This window comes from Carettochelys insculpta, chromosome 3, assembly GCF_033958435.1.
Source record: "Carettochelys insculpta isolate YL-2023 chromosome 3, ASM3395843v1, whole genome shotgun sequence".
NCBI classification, from domain to species: Eukaryota; Metazoa; Chordata; order Testudines; family Carettochelyidae; genus Carettochelys; species Carettochelys insculpta.
In genome coordinates, this window is record NC_134139.1 from 44,312,447 (window position 1) to 44,325,517 (window position 13,071).

Here is a 13,071-nt window from a genome sequence, read left to right on the forward strand (position 1 = left end):
GTACGGCAGCTGAAGTTGTGTGGGTAGTCCGCTCAGTCCTATTGACTCCAGCAAGGCTCTGTGTAGGTGGAGAAGTCCAACTATGCAGAGCTGACTGCAAGATTGCAGCCTCATTAAAGGCAAGACAGAACAAGTGAGTCTAACCAACTAGCAGAGAGGTGGGGAGGCAGGATGAGGGGGGGATGGTAACAAGATCAGATGGTTATGGAAGGCCTTGTTTTCTGTAGCCCCACGCCTTGTGGAATAATGCATGCCAGTGTAAAGTAGGTGTAAAAGGTAACCCTTTGGATCAGATAAGGTTTTGCGCTCACTCTGTTTCGCAGTTATTATTTATGCAGGCTATCACCACCACCCTCAGTTATCCACAAGTTCTTTTGTTAAATCCAGAGGCCAAATGCCATCTGTTGAAGTGTTCCAAACACACCCAACAACCCTAAACAAGTATTACATCCAAACGGTAACACAATATTTATAACCATTTGACTAATACACTTAATGAACGGGCTAAAGCCAAAGGTGTTCAGACTAGGGATGTAAAAGTTTATTGGTTAACCTGTAGGGCCTGGAGGAGCCCCCACCCTCACCCACTGCAAGCAGGGGGTTGTTCCAGCCTGGTCAGAATAGCTCCTGTCTGCAGTAGCCCCAGAGGGGGATGGCTGCATAGGCTAGGGACCAGGACTGTTCTGGCACAGCTGGAGCTCTGCCACCCCACAGTGTACCTTGGAGCCCCTGTGGACAGGGGTTCTCTACCTGGCTGGAGTGGCCTCCCTGGCTGCACCCACAACTCTTTAATTATCGGAGGGGTAGCCGTGTTAGTCTGGATCTGTAACAGCCATGAAGGGTCCTGTGGCACCTTATAGACTAACAGAAAAGCTTTGAGCATGAGCTTTCGTGAGCACAGACTCACTTCATCAGATGCAGCATCTGTTGAAGTGAGTCTGTGCTCATGAAAGCTCATGCTCAAAACTTTTCTGTTAGTCTATAAGGTGCCACAGGACCCTTCGTTGCTGTTACAACTCTTTAATTAGTTAACTAATTAAATGGGATTCTACATCCCTAGTTCAGATTCATATTGGTCAGCTCTAGCTTTGTAGGAAGGTATTTGCAATGCATGCTTTAAGAGCTTACTTTTGTATATCCTTTAATAAACAAGTGATGTAATTACCAAATAGTGGACCTTAGCTAAGGCCAGATGAAGTAATTTCTTTTATAGCCATTTATTTACTGCATTTTATACCCAAATAACTGTGATTTATTTCTATTATTTTAAGCCTAAACCTTAAATAAGATAAGACTGGTGTACTGAAGGATCACTAAAAGTTCCGTAAAAGAACTCTTCTTTCTCACTGATTTAAATCTTTCTGGATCTATGATTTGGGCTTATTTTTCAAGCTAATATCCCACTCAAAATAAAATCATAGTTCATCCAAATCTAATGGGGATCTATATTCTTACATTCTCCACCTTACAAGCCTATACATTAGTGTGGCTTTTACTATATTAAGCATTTCAAACAGACTTTTGCAGTTTTGCAAAATTTTAGTACAACTGCTAAATCTGGCATATAGCATCAACACAGTAATTACCATAATAATATTGCTTATTACCAAACCTTCTAATAATAACCTTCACCATGGATATAATCCCACAGTATAAGATTGCTCTGTGTTTAAAGCACCCTTCTGCAATTTTAACTTTGCCTATATTTCATTTACTTTATGAAAAACTAGTACAAAATATTTTTCCATTTATAGTATTGCCATGGGAGGTTCAGGCGTGAAAACAGAACTCAGCGAATTAAAATAACGTTTACTAATTCCGTACAGGAAGTCGTCCATTTCAGTCAACTTACATTTGCCATTCCCAGCATATTTCCAAATATTACCTCATCCACCTTGTCTCTTTAATTCCCAACATAGACAATTCTTACTTTACCAGCTTCCCAGCATTTCAACAGCACTGTGCAGTTTAGCGACTGTTCCCCACAGAGAACCTAAGTCTGGCAACTCTATAAGACTTTACACCTGCAAGTGTCTATATATACTATATATACACGATGGATTGATTCTGCAGCGATCAATTGCCCAGCTGTTGATTTATCTCATCCGCTGTAGATGAGATAACTTGATCTCTGAGCTCACTCCTGTGGACGCCAGTATTCCACCAAGACAAAAGGAGTAGCTGGCATCAATGGGAGAGCAGCACCTATGTCGACTTCAGCTACGCTATTGTGTAACTGAAGTAGATCAACAGCGCCAATAAGTGTAGACCAGGCCTACATGTCCACCAGATGCAAACAGCAATACAAGTCACAGTCTGTCCAGACATTGTCATTGTCTGCGACAGTACATGAGAAGGGAAAATAAACTCCTTCCAGACCATATGGGTCGCAGTGCTTGCAGGTATTTCACTGGTAATACTCTGATCAAGGTTTATTTTATAAACTGCATGGTATTGGACCCTTGTTAATTTTGTATGCTGTACCAATTAATATTACCTTCCTTGTACCGAATTTGTAACTTTTCTCTGTCATTTAAGAGCAATTTCACAGCATATAGGTTGTATGTAGCACGTTATACATTGTCACTGCTTTTGCTTTTTACTTTTCACGATAGTAACTTAATATCTTACACATTTTAAAATGTTTACATCATGGATATAAAATACTTAAAAGTACTTTCTCAATCAGTGATTTACTTCATTGATTTTCAGAAATACATTGCAATTCTCTAGAGGCTAATTCTTAGTAAAATACTTGGCCATTTAATAAATCCAGTACTTCCACTGTTATCATCTTTTAAAATGCTCGGTCATGTTCCCACAGCGTCTCTACGTCAGGTTGGGTTCAGAGCAACATACCAGTCCCAATCAGTTCATCTTCCTTGCCATTTCTAGTCAGTCCTCTCTTATTTCATTGCTGCCCTAACTTGACACATTTATGTATTTTAAAAGTCCTTTTAATAGTTTTTAAATAATTTTGGCCAAACTCTAGTGAAGGCCAAATAGTGAAATTCCATATAGCATGACATGAATAAACAGAACATTGTTATACAATATTTCTTTAGTAGGTTTAACCATAAGCTATTATTTGGACCTGTTTCCAATCTAGGACATTTCAGGTTTTCTCTCTTTACATTTTCTTACATAATTAACCAACATATTTGTTTTGGCTACAGCTACATTAGAGAGTTTTTGTCAACAAAACTGGGGTTTTGTCAACAAAATTCATGGAGCATCTACACACAAAATGCATTTTGTCAACTGAACCTGGACACAAATGCTGTGTAGACGCTCTGGAGGAACAGAGTGGATCAAAACATTGACCTGCTTTTATGTGTAGACGCGATCCGTCAACAGAAGGTTTCTTGGAACATTTCTTCCAACAGCAACAAAGGGTCCTGTGGCACCTTATAGACTAACAGAAAAGTTTTGAGCATGAGCTTTCGTGAGCACAGACTCACTTCATCAGATGCTGGTCATCTGATGGACCAGCATCTGATGAAGTGAGTCTGTGGTCACAAAAGCTCATGCTCAAAACTTTTCTGTTAGTCTATAAGGTGCCACAGGACCCTTCGTTGCTGTTACAGATCCAGACTAACACGGCTACCCCTCCGATGCTCTTCTTCCAACAGTAACATCTGAAGACAGATGCTTCTAGTGTACACGTAGCCTTTTTTTAAAATGCAATTACTCTTTTTTCCACTTATGAAACACAATCACATCTGTTTTTTGCTTCCTTCATCATATTTACTTTACAACACAGTTTAACAAAACTTCTGAATGGGATTTCTAATGGTTAAGCTCCATTTTTTATATTCACTGATGTTCCTTGGTGGTGGGTTGATTTCTGCAGCCAAAGTACCCAACTCTTTGAAAAAGAAAACACAACCTACTCTGGCTCTTCTTTGGAGCTTTTGTAGGATTTTAGTTAAATAAAATGTCGGGTTTACAATTCTTTTTCACCTTTTCCAGAATACATTGCATATTCTGTTGGGAACATACATTCCTTCCATAGTTTAACCTCCAGCCTCTATTTGCCATAAAGTCATATTAACCATATAATTTTTCATATGAAGTGAAACTGTTTGTTTTTTGTTCACTGAGTTACTCCTGTCAAAGTAACTGTCTGATTACTCAGAGTCTTCTTAAAACTCATTGTTCCTAATCTTGCTCCTCTTGGGCGAGGAACCTCTCACTGCTGCCCCAAAGTGTACTGTGTCTTACGGTTTTTCATTCTTCTCTTGCTGCTATTTTAGCTGAAGTTTTATTATTGAAAAGGGATCAGTGCCTCAGTCCCCACTATTCTGGTTCTAGCTACCTGTGCCACAGTCAAGACAGATTATGTCTTCTAATCCTTATTTAGGAAGAGCTTGAACTGTATAAAAGCACCGTGGTAAGCAAAGGGTTAAATGCTAAATAACAAAGCCAAATAAAACTAGCCACCTTTGTTTGGCAAAAGGTAACAGTTTTGCAAATTTGAATGAAAGATTCAAATGGACATGTCTTGAAGTCTTTTAAAAGCCCATTCATTTCACACAAAATAGGTTTTGACAAGCAAGGAGTGTTTAGGTTTTATACATTTTTACAACTGTGCATAATTACACAAGTATATCTGTATTTCGTTCCACCATTTTTGCTCAGTACCCCTTACAATGCTCTAATTTTTACTTTTTTATACGGCTGTCCACAGATATCATGCCATACTTGTACCCTGGGAAGCAGTTGTGCTCAAATGAAAACTCTTGTTTTTATTTAGTGATTTTGAGTAAATCATCCATAGTAAAATGATTCCAATCAGATTGTCTCTCTGCCTATAGCAGTCTTTTACAATCAGTTATTAACAGAAGTGGTCATTGGGAAGGGCTTATTTCCTCCAGAAGGGCTAGAAAGTTTTCTAGGGGAGAAGCATAGGGAGGCTTGTGGTCACCACCTAACTCCTCTATGCAGAATGTGCTTGATTTTATTACGCATTTCACCAGGCATGACTGCAGGAAGTTATACCGCCATAAAATAAAGGGCGCATTATCAAACCAAGCATTTTCTTTTCCCATTTTACTCATGTTCCTTACAGTAATTTTGCTACCAACTGGCTTAATCCCTCCAGCATACTGCAAAGTTTTTGATGTTTGGATAACTGCTCCCTTTGACTCCTCACTCCTTCCTTAAATCATGTACTTGTCTTCCAAAGTGACACATTTATTAGCAATTTGTTCTTGGCTGTAAGCTTATCTTTGAGGTTTTTTTCCACTTACTCCTTAGCTAAAATGACTGTTCTCTTCATGGGCATCTTTGAATCTTATTGTTTCAAATGTTAGTGGCGCTCAAGGGACATCAACTGTGATCTGCCAGCAGTTTATCAATGGCATTCAATGGATCACAGTGGCATTCAACAGATGGCTGCTCTGGTCTGCCAAGTTATCCTTTACATGGGTGTCCAGAGCACCTCCCTCTAGTCTCCTTATGTTACTGAATTTCTCTGTAGGAGAGAAGTCTATACCGGCTCCAGAAGATAGGTAACCACCCCTTCACTTTAAGGGCTTAGAACAATTGAAAATCATGTTGTTTGTCCCTCCTGGGCCACCCCAATGTTGAAATCATTATTATTTATAGCGAGTATCAGAACCACACTAACTAAGCCATAAATTGCATTATTATTTCCAAAGGCCAAATGGTACAAGTGCTCTAAACGTGTAAAAAGATAACTGATAATTTATATATTAAACCCAGATTGTAACAAAACCACTTATAAGTATTTGATCAAGATACTAACAATTGTGCTAATACCAGGGAAGCTTAGACCTATATTGGTCAGCCCCACCTAGTCAGGTAGGTATTAGCTATGAATGCTTTAAGGCTACATCTGCACTACAGAGCGATTTCGAAAGATGAGCTTTAGAAAGTAGCCTTTCGAAAGCATGTCTACACACAAAAAGTGGATCGAGGTCACGAACCGCTCTTTCGAAATACCTCTCCGCTCTTTCGAAAGGGAGGGTCCATGCCACCCAGGGCACTCGTTTGAAAGAAAAGGCCAAGAAACAACGCGGATGGGGTCACGGGGTGGACAAGCCCTTCCAGGGGCTGCAGCCAGCTGCTCTCTTAAAGGGCCCTTTCCAAGCAGCCTCATCCTGCACGTGCTGGGGGCTGCTTTGCCACCCAGAGCTACACAGATGCTGACCATGGAGAAGATCCACCTGGGGGAACAGGATGGACCCCAAGCAGCTCCCCCATGTTCTATGTGGCGAAGCCATGGTCAGCTTGCTGGCCATGTTGCTAGTGGCCACACTCCAGTGGCTCCAGGGACCACCCATATAGGTGCCCTTCTATAGGCCACCCTTGCGGGGCAAAGCCCATGCCCCCTCCCCCAGGAGATCCAATGCTTGTGGGGCTATCCCACCAGCAGTGAGTGGTGGGACCAGCTTGTGCTGGGGGACTGGGATGACGACCACTGGCTCCAGAACTTCCGCATGAACAAGCAGATGTTTCTGGAGCGAGGTCAGTGGCTTTCTCCAGCCCTCCAGCACCAGGACACCCAGATGCAGCCCATGCTCCCCCTGCAGAAGAAGATAGCCATTGCCATCTGGAAGCTGGCCATCCCGGACAGCCACCAGTTGGTAGTTTGGGGTGTGCAAGACCACCATTGTGGCCATCCTTAAGGAGGTAATCCAGGCTCAGGTCACACACCCACGACAGGGAGAAAGGAGGGGGCTCCTGAGCAAGGGGGACCTTCAGGGACTGGGGACATGGGGACTCCAGAGGAGGGGGGACTGGGAAGCAGGGGCATTGAGCATCTGGCCACACACTCACAGGCATGTTCGCCCCCCACCCCATGAAGGTCATCTGAGCAATCAATGATGTCCTTCTTCACCGGGTCATCTGTGGGAGGGATCTCAATGTTGCCCTTGCAGGGTTCACAGAGCTGGGCTTCCTCAACTGCTTCAGGGCTCTAAATGGGACCCACATTGCCATCCAGACCCAGGACCACAGGTCTGGTGCTTACATCAGCTGGAAGGGATAGCATTATGTGGTGCTCCAGGCCCTTGTGGACGCCAAAGGGCCAACGTGTCTGATTCACCAGTTACCTATCTGAGGGTTCCTCAATGAATTTGGAGGAGGAGGCCTGGGTGCAGGGTCTTGGCTCAAGGAGCCAAATGGGATCATGATAACCAAGGACCCCTCCTCCTCTGATGACAGCTCTGGCTCTCGTTCCCAGGTTGTGGCTGAGGGCCCTGGCTGGTCCTGGGGTTCAGGCTGGGGCTGTGCCTGAGGTGTTGCAGTATTGCAGAATCAGGACAGCCTCTGGCTCGGCGGTGTCCTTAGGCCCAAGGAGCTGATCGAGGTCCTTGTAGTGGGGGGTGCAGTGGGCACTGCTTCTGAGGGGCTGGCCGTGTCTCTGGCCCAGCAGCAGGCCTGCCTAAGCTCCTTCAGCTTCGATCCAAACTGGTCAGCTGTGCGGGTGAGGTCTCCCCAGGCGGTCAGTCCTGTCAACAAATATGCAAATGCCTCCTTGTTCCACCACAGTCTCACCAGGTCCTTTAGCTCTGCCTCGCTCCAGGAGGGGGTCCTCTTCCTCTACCCTGGCTGGCATCCTGGGATCCCTTAGAAGGGTCAGAGAGGGGTGTCTGGTGAGCGTGGGGGTCCTGTGCACTGGCCATGAGGCTGGTGGGATGCCTCAGGGAGCTGGAGTGTTGGCTGGAGGGCATGCTGGAGTGGGGTTGTGCTCTCTGTGCTGTTAACGTGCTCTCCGCTTCCTGCCAAGGGGTTTCTGGGTCCCTGCATCTTTAAACGCAGACGGATGCAAAGACCATAGAGTCCTGCTTGGGCTGGCAGGGGTGTCTCCGTGCTCCAGATGGTCAGCACCATGGAGGACCCCCTCCTTTGAAAGAGCAGCCCACAGAGTGTCTACACACATTTTCTTTAGAAAGAGTCTTTCAGAAGGGAGCACTCTTCCTGATACGGGAATGGAAGAGTGAATTTGAAAGGCGAGCTGCGTTTTTTCAAAAATACTTTTGAAAGAAGGCATTTCGTATGTAGATGCACTGAGGGATAGTTCGAAAAAGACCGTCCTTTCAAAAATGATTTTGAAAGGACTTGCTAATGTAGATGCAGCCTAAGAGTTTACTTTTTTATATCCTTTAACTAATAAGTGATGCCATTCGCAATTATCAGACTTAGCTAAGGCCAGCTTGAAAGAGTTTCTTACCTAGCTAATTGTTTACTGCATCTAGTACCCAATGGACTGTTTTATTTCTATTACTTTAGCTCAAACCTTAAATAAGAGAGCTGTAGGGCTACATCTGCACAACAACTCTTACAGCTATACTGATGCAGCTGTGCCACTGTTGTGCTTGTTGTGGAGATGCTCTAAGCCTATGGGAGAGAGCTCCCCTGTCTGACTTAATAACTCCTGAGTCTGTGAGAGGCAATAGTTATTTCAATATGAGAAGCTCTTCTGTCAACATAGTGCTGTCTGCAGTGGCACTTAGGTCTATGTAATTTACATTGCTCAAGGGCATGGATTATTCACTCCCCTGAGCAATGTCAATTGTACCAAAATAACGTGTGATGTGGATAAGGTCTGGGATTTTGAAGGGTCACTATAAATTTAACACAACTCTTCTCATAATCTCATTCTCATTTGGTTCAACAATTTGTGCCTGTTGCTCATTCTATTATCTCAATTCAAGTTAAAACTATGGTTCTCCCAAATCTAACACGGGCCAATATTCTCACAGTCTGCACCAGGGTAAATAACTGCCTAAGCTATAGGGCAAGAGACAATCAAGTTGGCTATGTTGTTTTTCTTTCTGGCTATTTAGATGGTTGGTGAGGATCATTGAGAATTGGAATATTGTATGGAATTGAAATGCAATGATAAAAAGGCTGCAGAACTCCAGCGGCTGACATTTCCCGTTCTTGTCATCTTCATCAGCTGTTCCATATCATGGGGCAGGGAAATATCAGATGTAAAGATACTCAGAGACGAATCCAGCAACCAACTTCATTGGTACTAGTATGGTTTCTAGGTATAGGCGTACTGTTAGAATGAAAGAGTGATGAATTCCAAAGCACGTGTAGCAAGGAATGCTGCTGCATGGTTTGTAATCATGTAGGCACCAAAAACATAAGTGTGTGATAAGACTGCCAGTGATGGACATAAGCTAAATACACAGTGAGACCATGGGAAGTATTTTGTCAATGTGATGGAGTGGCAAACCGTCATTGGCACATACAGCATCAAAGCAACGCTGGGGAGACAGCATGGGAGGCAACTTGTAAGGAAAAGGCTTGTACAGCCAGCCAGTTAGGGAAAGGCTTACAGGAGGCAGCCATTCAGGGCTAGGTTGTGCCATATAAGAAGGGGCTGCTGAGAAGAGCAGAGTCAGTCACTTGCTAGAGTTCAAGGGAGGAGAACTGGCTGCCTAAAGGGCAGAAGTATGGGCACAGCAGTGCTGGACAGGATCAGCAGAATGTAAGGGAACTCTAGGCTACTGGCTGCCAGACTGAGCCCATGCTATCAGGGCCAGAGAAGATTCTGGCATTGCAGGGAGCTGCCTCAGGCAAGGAGATGGTGGAATTGTATGAGGGGCAGTATGTGGCTCCCTGATACAGTGTTCCTGGGCTGGGACCTGGAGTACCGGGCACATCTGGGTTCCCTCATCCCTTTGCCCCCACTTGCCACTGAGTGGAGTGGCCAGGGTATGGACAGCAATTTGCCACTGAAACAAGTGTTTGGACTGAGGACTGTAGGTCCCCTGGAATGGGAGAGATTGGAGAGGAGCACAGCCAGAGGGCTGTGTCCAGAAGAGTATGTCACCGTCTGGAGAGCGACATGGATCCAAGAGGTGGAGATGGAAGTGATGGTTGTTGAGACTCCATTAGATGAAGCCACACTGGTATACCAGAATTGCTTCCCAGGATGGCCAGCGGGAGATGCCATGGTGATGAGTCACATCTCCACTACAGTCAGTGACTGACCCAAGTGGTACTCATTTTGCAAGGAGGCCATATTATTTTGGGATTTGCTGTGTTAATGATGAAGAGGGATCACTTGAGATCTATTTGAGTTCTGTGTTTACAATGTATATACCTATATAAGTATGTTTAAGTGACTTGAATCTCTTTAGCTGTTCTAATGCAATCTTTTGTAACCATATGTTTTTATCCTCATACTTCCTTCCCCATTTCGACTAATAATATATTACACCCACTTGTTGAGCCTTGTCATGAATTGAACTGTACGCTCTTCGAGATAGGAGTTGGACCTATTTTATATTTGTATTGTGCCCAACACAATTAGGATCCAATCGTGACTAGTGTCACTAGAGCCCACCAGTATACTAATACTAATTAGGAAGAGGAATCAATTCATTTTTGCTGGAGTCATTACTGTTGCACTTAGCAAAGAGTATTTGCAACACTTAACATGTAAGGGGTTCTTTGAGAGTTGAATGTGATTGGCTCTTAGATCTGGATAGCAGACTTTTCTCCCATATAGGAAAATGAGTTGAATTATACAGGTCAGTGTTGATTGCAACAATTTTGTTGGTGGGTTGATTTGCTCCATAGGTGCATACCCTAACTGTACAGGTGGAGTGACCTTGGTTGTCCCTTTGCACCTCGGCAGTATGTAATTGGTTGTTCCACAGTGGAAATGCTTAGCTGTTCTTGTTGTTGCTGGGACTCCATTATGTTTGGATGTTCCACTTTAAGGAACGAGCAAGTCCTATGTTGATAAGGTTTTGTTCATATGCTTCCTGTTTTGGACCCGTCCCATCCTTGAGAAATTTCCCACTAAGGCCACAACCTGTCAGCTGAGGACTAACTAGGAATCCTCTCCAAAACTTGCCAAGACAGTATGAGAATGACCAGGAGTGGGGACAGGGCTTTGTTGACCTGTGGTGCCCCAGAGAAGAAAAAGGGAAAACCTCTTTATAGAGAGGCTCCTTTACTTGCTTCATACAGGAGAAAGCTAGAAGCCAGTGATTCAGTCTGTCATTTCAGATTTCCCTGGTGGGGCACAGCCAGTCAGATACTAGTCTGTCTCACCAGCTTGACATGGGGTGACTGTGAGCCTGAACAGACTAAGCCTGCACTACTTTCTGGTGGGGAGACAGTACTTCTCAGCCTCCTGATGTCCACACCATCAGCAGTCAAGGTTGTAAATGCTTTACTAAATCGGAGGATTCATCTCTCCACGGAGTGGCACCTGCCTCACTAGGGCTCTCCTTCATATTGTTACAATGGTCTATATAAAGTGCTGCCACTTGGAAAGTATTTTGAGGAGATTCTTTCCTGCTCTTCGCTGAGGGTCATAAATTCAGCTGGTATTTAAGAGAATCTCAAATGTAGTTCCAGGGTCATTTGCTGGGGACTTTTTCATCAGCTAGAGAACCCTTAAAATAAAGGGATTATTGGGAGTCCAGTGTTAGATTACCTGGTGCTTGCATCAATTGAACTTCAGAAGCTTTAGTGAGCAACTGGCTCCAGCAGGGAACAGTGCTTTGGAATTAAGTATTATATAAATGAATATCAGTTAACATAACATAATGCTCCCACAGCATCTTGCACCTGATCTCCCAAGGCAGGGATGAACCTGCTGCCTACCTTGCAGAAACACAGAGACAGGAGACACAAGAGGGAGTAAATAACAGATAAAGTAATAGGAGCCAGGACTGCTGTGCTCTTCTTGTCTAGGTACAGGAGGGGAATGTTTCATAGTGGTTATAGCATGGGATTCAGGACTCCTGAGTTATATTGCAGACTCTGCCTCTAACACATTGTTTGATGTAGTAGAAGTCACTTAGGTTCTAATTTTGAGAAATACTGAGCTCCATTAATTCTAACAGGAGTCAGTAGGAGCAGTGAGTGCTCAGAATATCTGAAAATCAAGGGGCTGTTTAATTGTCACCTACAGCATACACCCACACAAACTTGGGCATAGCTCAACTGTGAAGGCTCCAAGGCAGTAAGGCCCAGTGGAAACGAGAAACCTCATCAGCTATGAAAATTTCATCAGCTGGCGCTGTGGAGGCAAGAATCTGGAAACACAGAGCAGATGGGCAGCCTGGATTCTTGGAGTCATTGTTCTTCTGCCTGTTATCTGACTCCGGTGCAGAGAGAGGATTTGGAGAATTTATGGAGGGACAAGCATCGAAGTCTTTCTTGAAATATCCCTGGGTGACACATGGCCTGGGGCAGCAGGCACTCACTGGGCGTGGTTCATACATTCTAGCTTCTTCCCAAGCACAAAATTCCCAATGTCATGGAAGCAGAACTCCACTGACTCCCTGTCTTCAGTTGCGAGAGAAAGGATCTATCTGTCTGAGGGGTTCTGCAGCACTGTTAGCCAATATACCAGCCTTTCACTACTTGGGTGTGGGCCTGACAGGGTCACAGAGGAAGTAAATGTAAGGTCTAATCCAACTACCTGGAGGGCTTCTTCCATTTTATCTCAATTTGGCTCAGTTCATTTGCTATGTCAATGTCTACTCAGGAGATGCTTATGGCTGAAAAAATAACGGGTGGGAAGGGCTGCAGTATAGGAGAGAGAGACAATGGGTAGAATTGTCTAGCCTAAAACTGGACCAGCTTCAGGTCAGGTTCAGAGAGTTTGGGGTACAGCAGGACTGGACTAGTAGGGGGCTGCAGGTCAGGAGTGAGGGTCACAGGCCACAGAAACAGAATTATGTGGTAGTAGCATAGTTTGAACAGTCTTTGCCCACATTCTGCTTTCCTCTATCCATTCTCCTCAGTTCCTACGTACTTAGAAGCACACACAGTTCTCTTAGATATCTTGTTAGTGAATTTTTCCACTCTCTGCCCATCTCTTTCCCTCCCTGTTGGCCCCACATGTGTTAGGATCCTTTGTTTATAGTGTCATAATTATTCCCATAGCAACAGACTGATGTGTCCCAGGACTGAGTCTGCAGCCTTCCGGGGAAGGGAGACAGGGTTTTTGTTAGGAATTAGTTACATAACAGGAAGGAAGCTGTGGATCTAGGCCCAGGCATCTGCTAAAGTGACACAGCTGGAAATTCCCAACTTGTTAGTCTCTACAGTGCTACATGACTG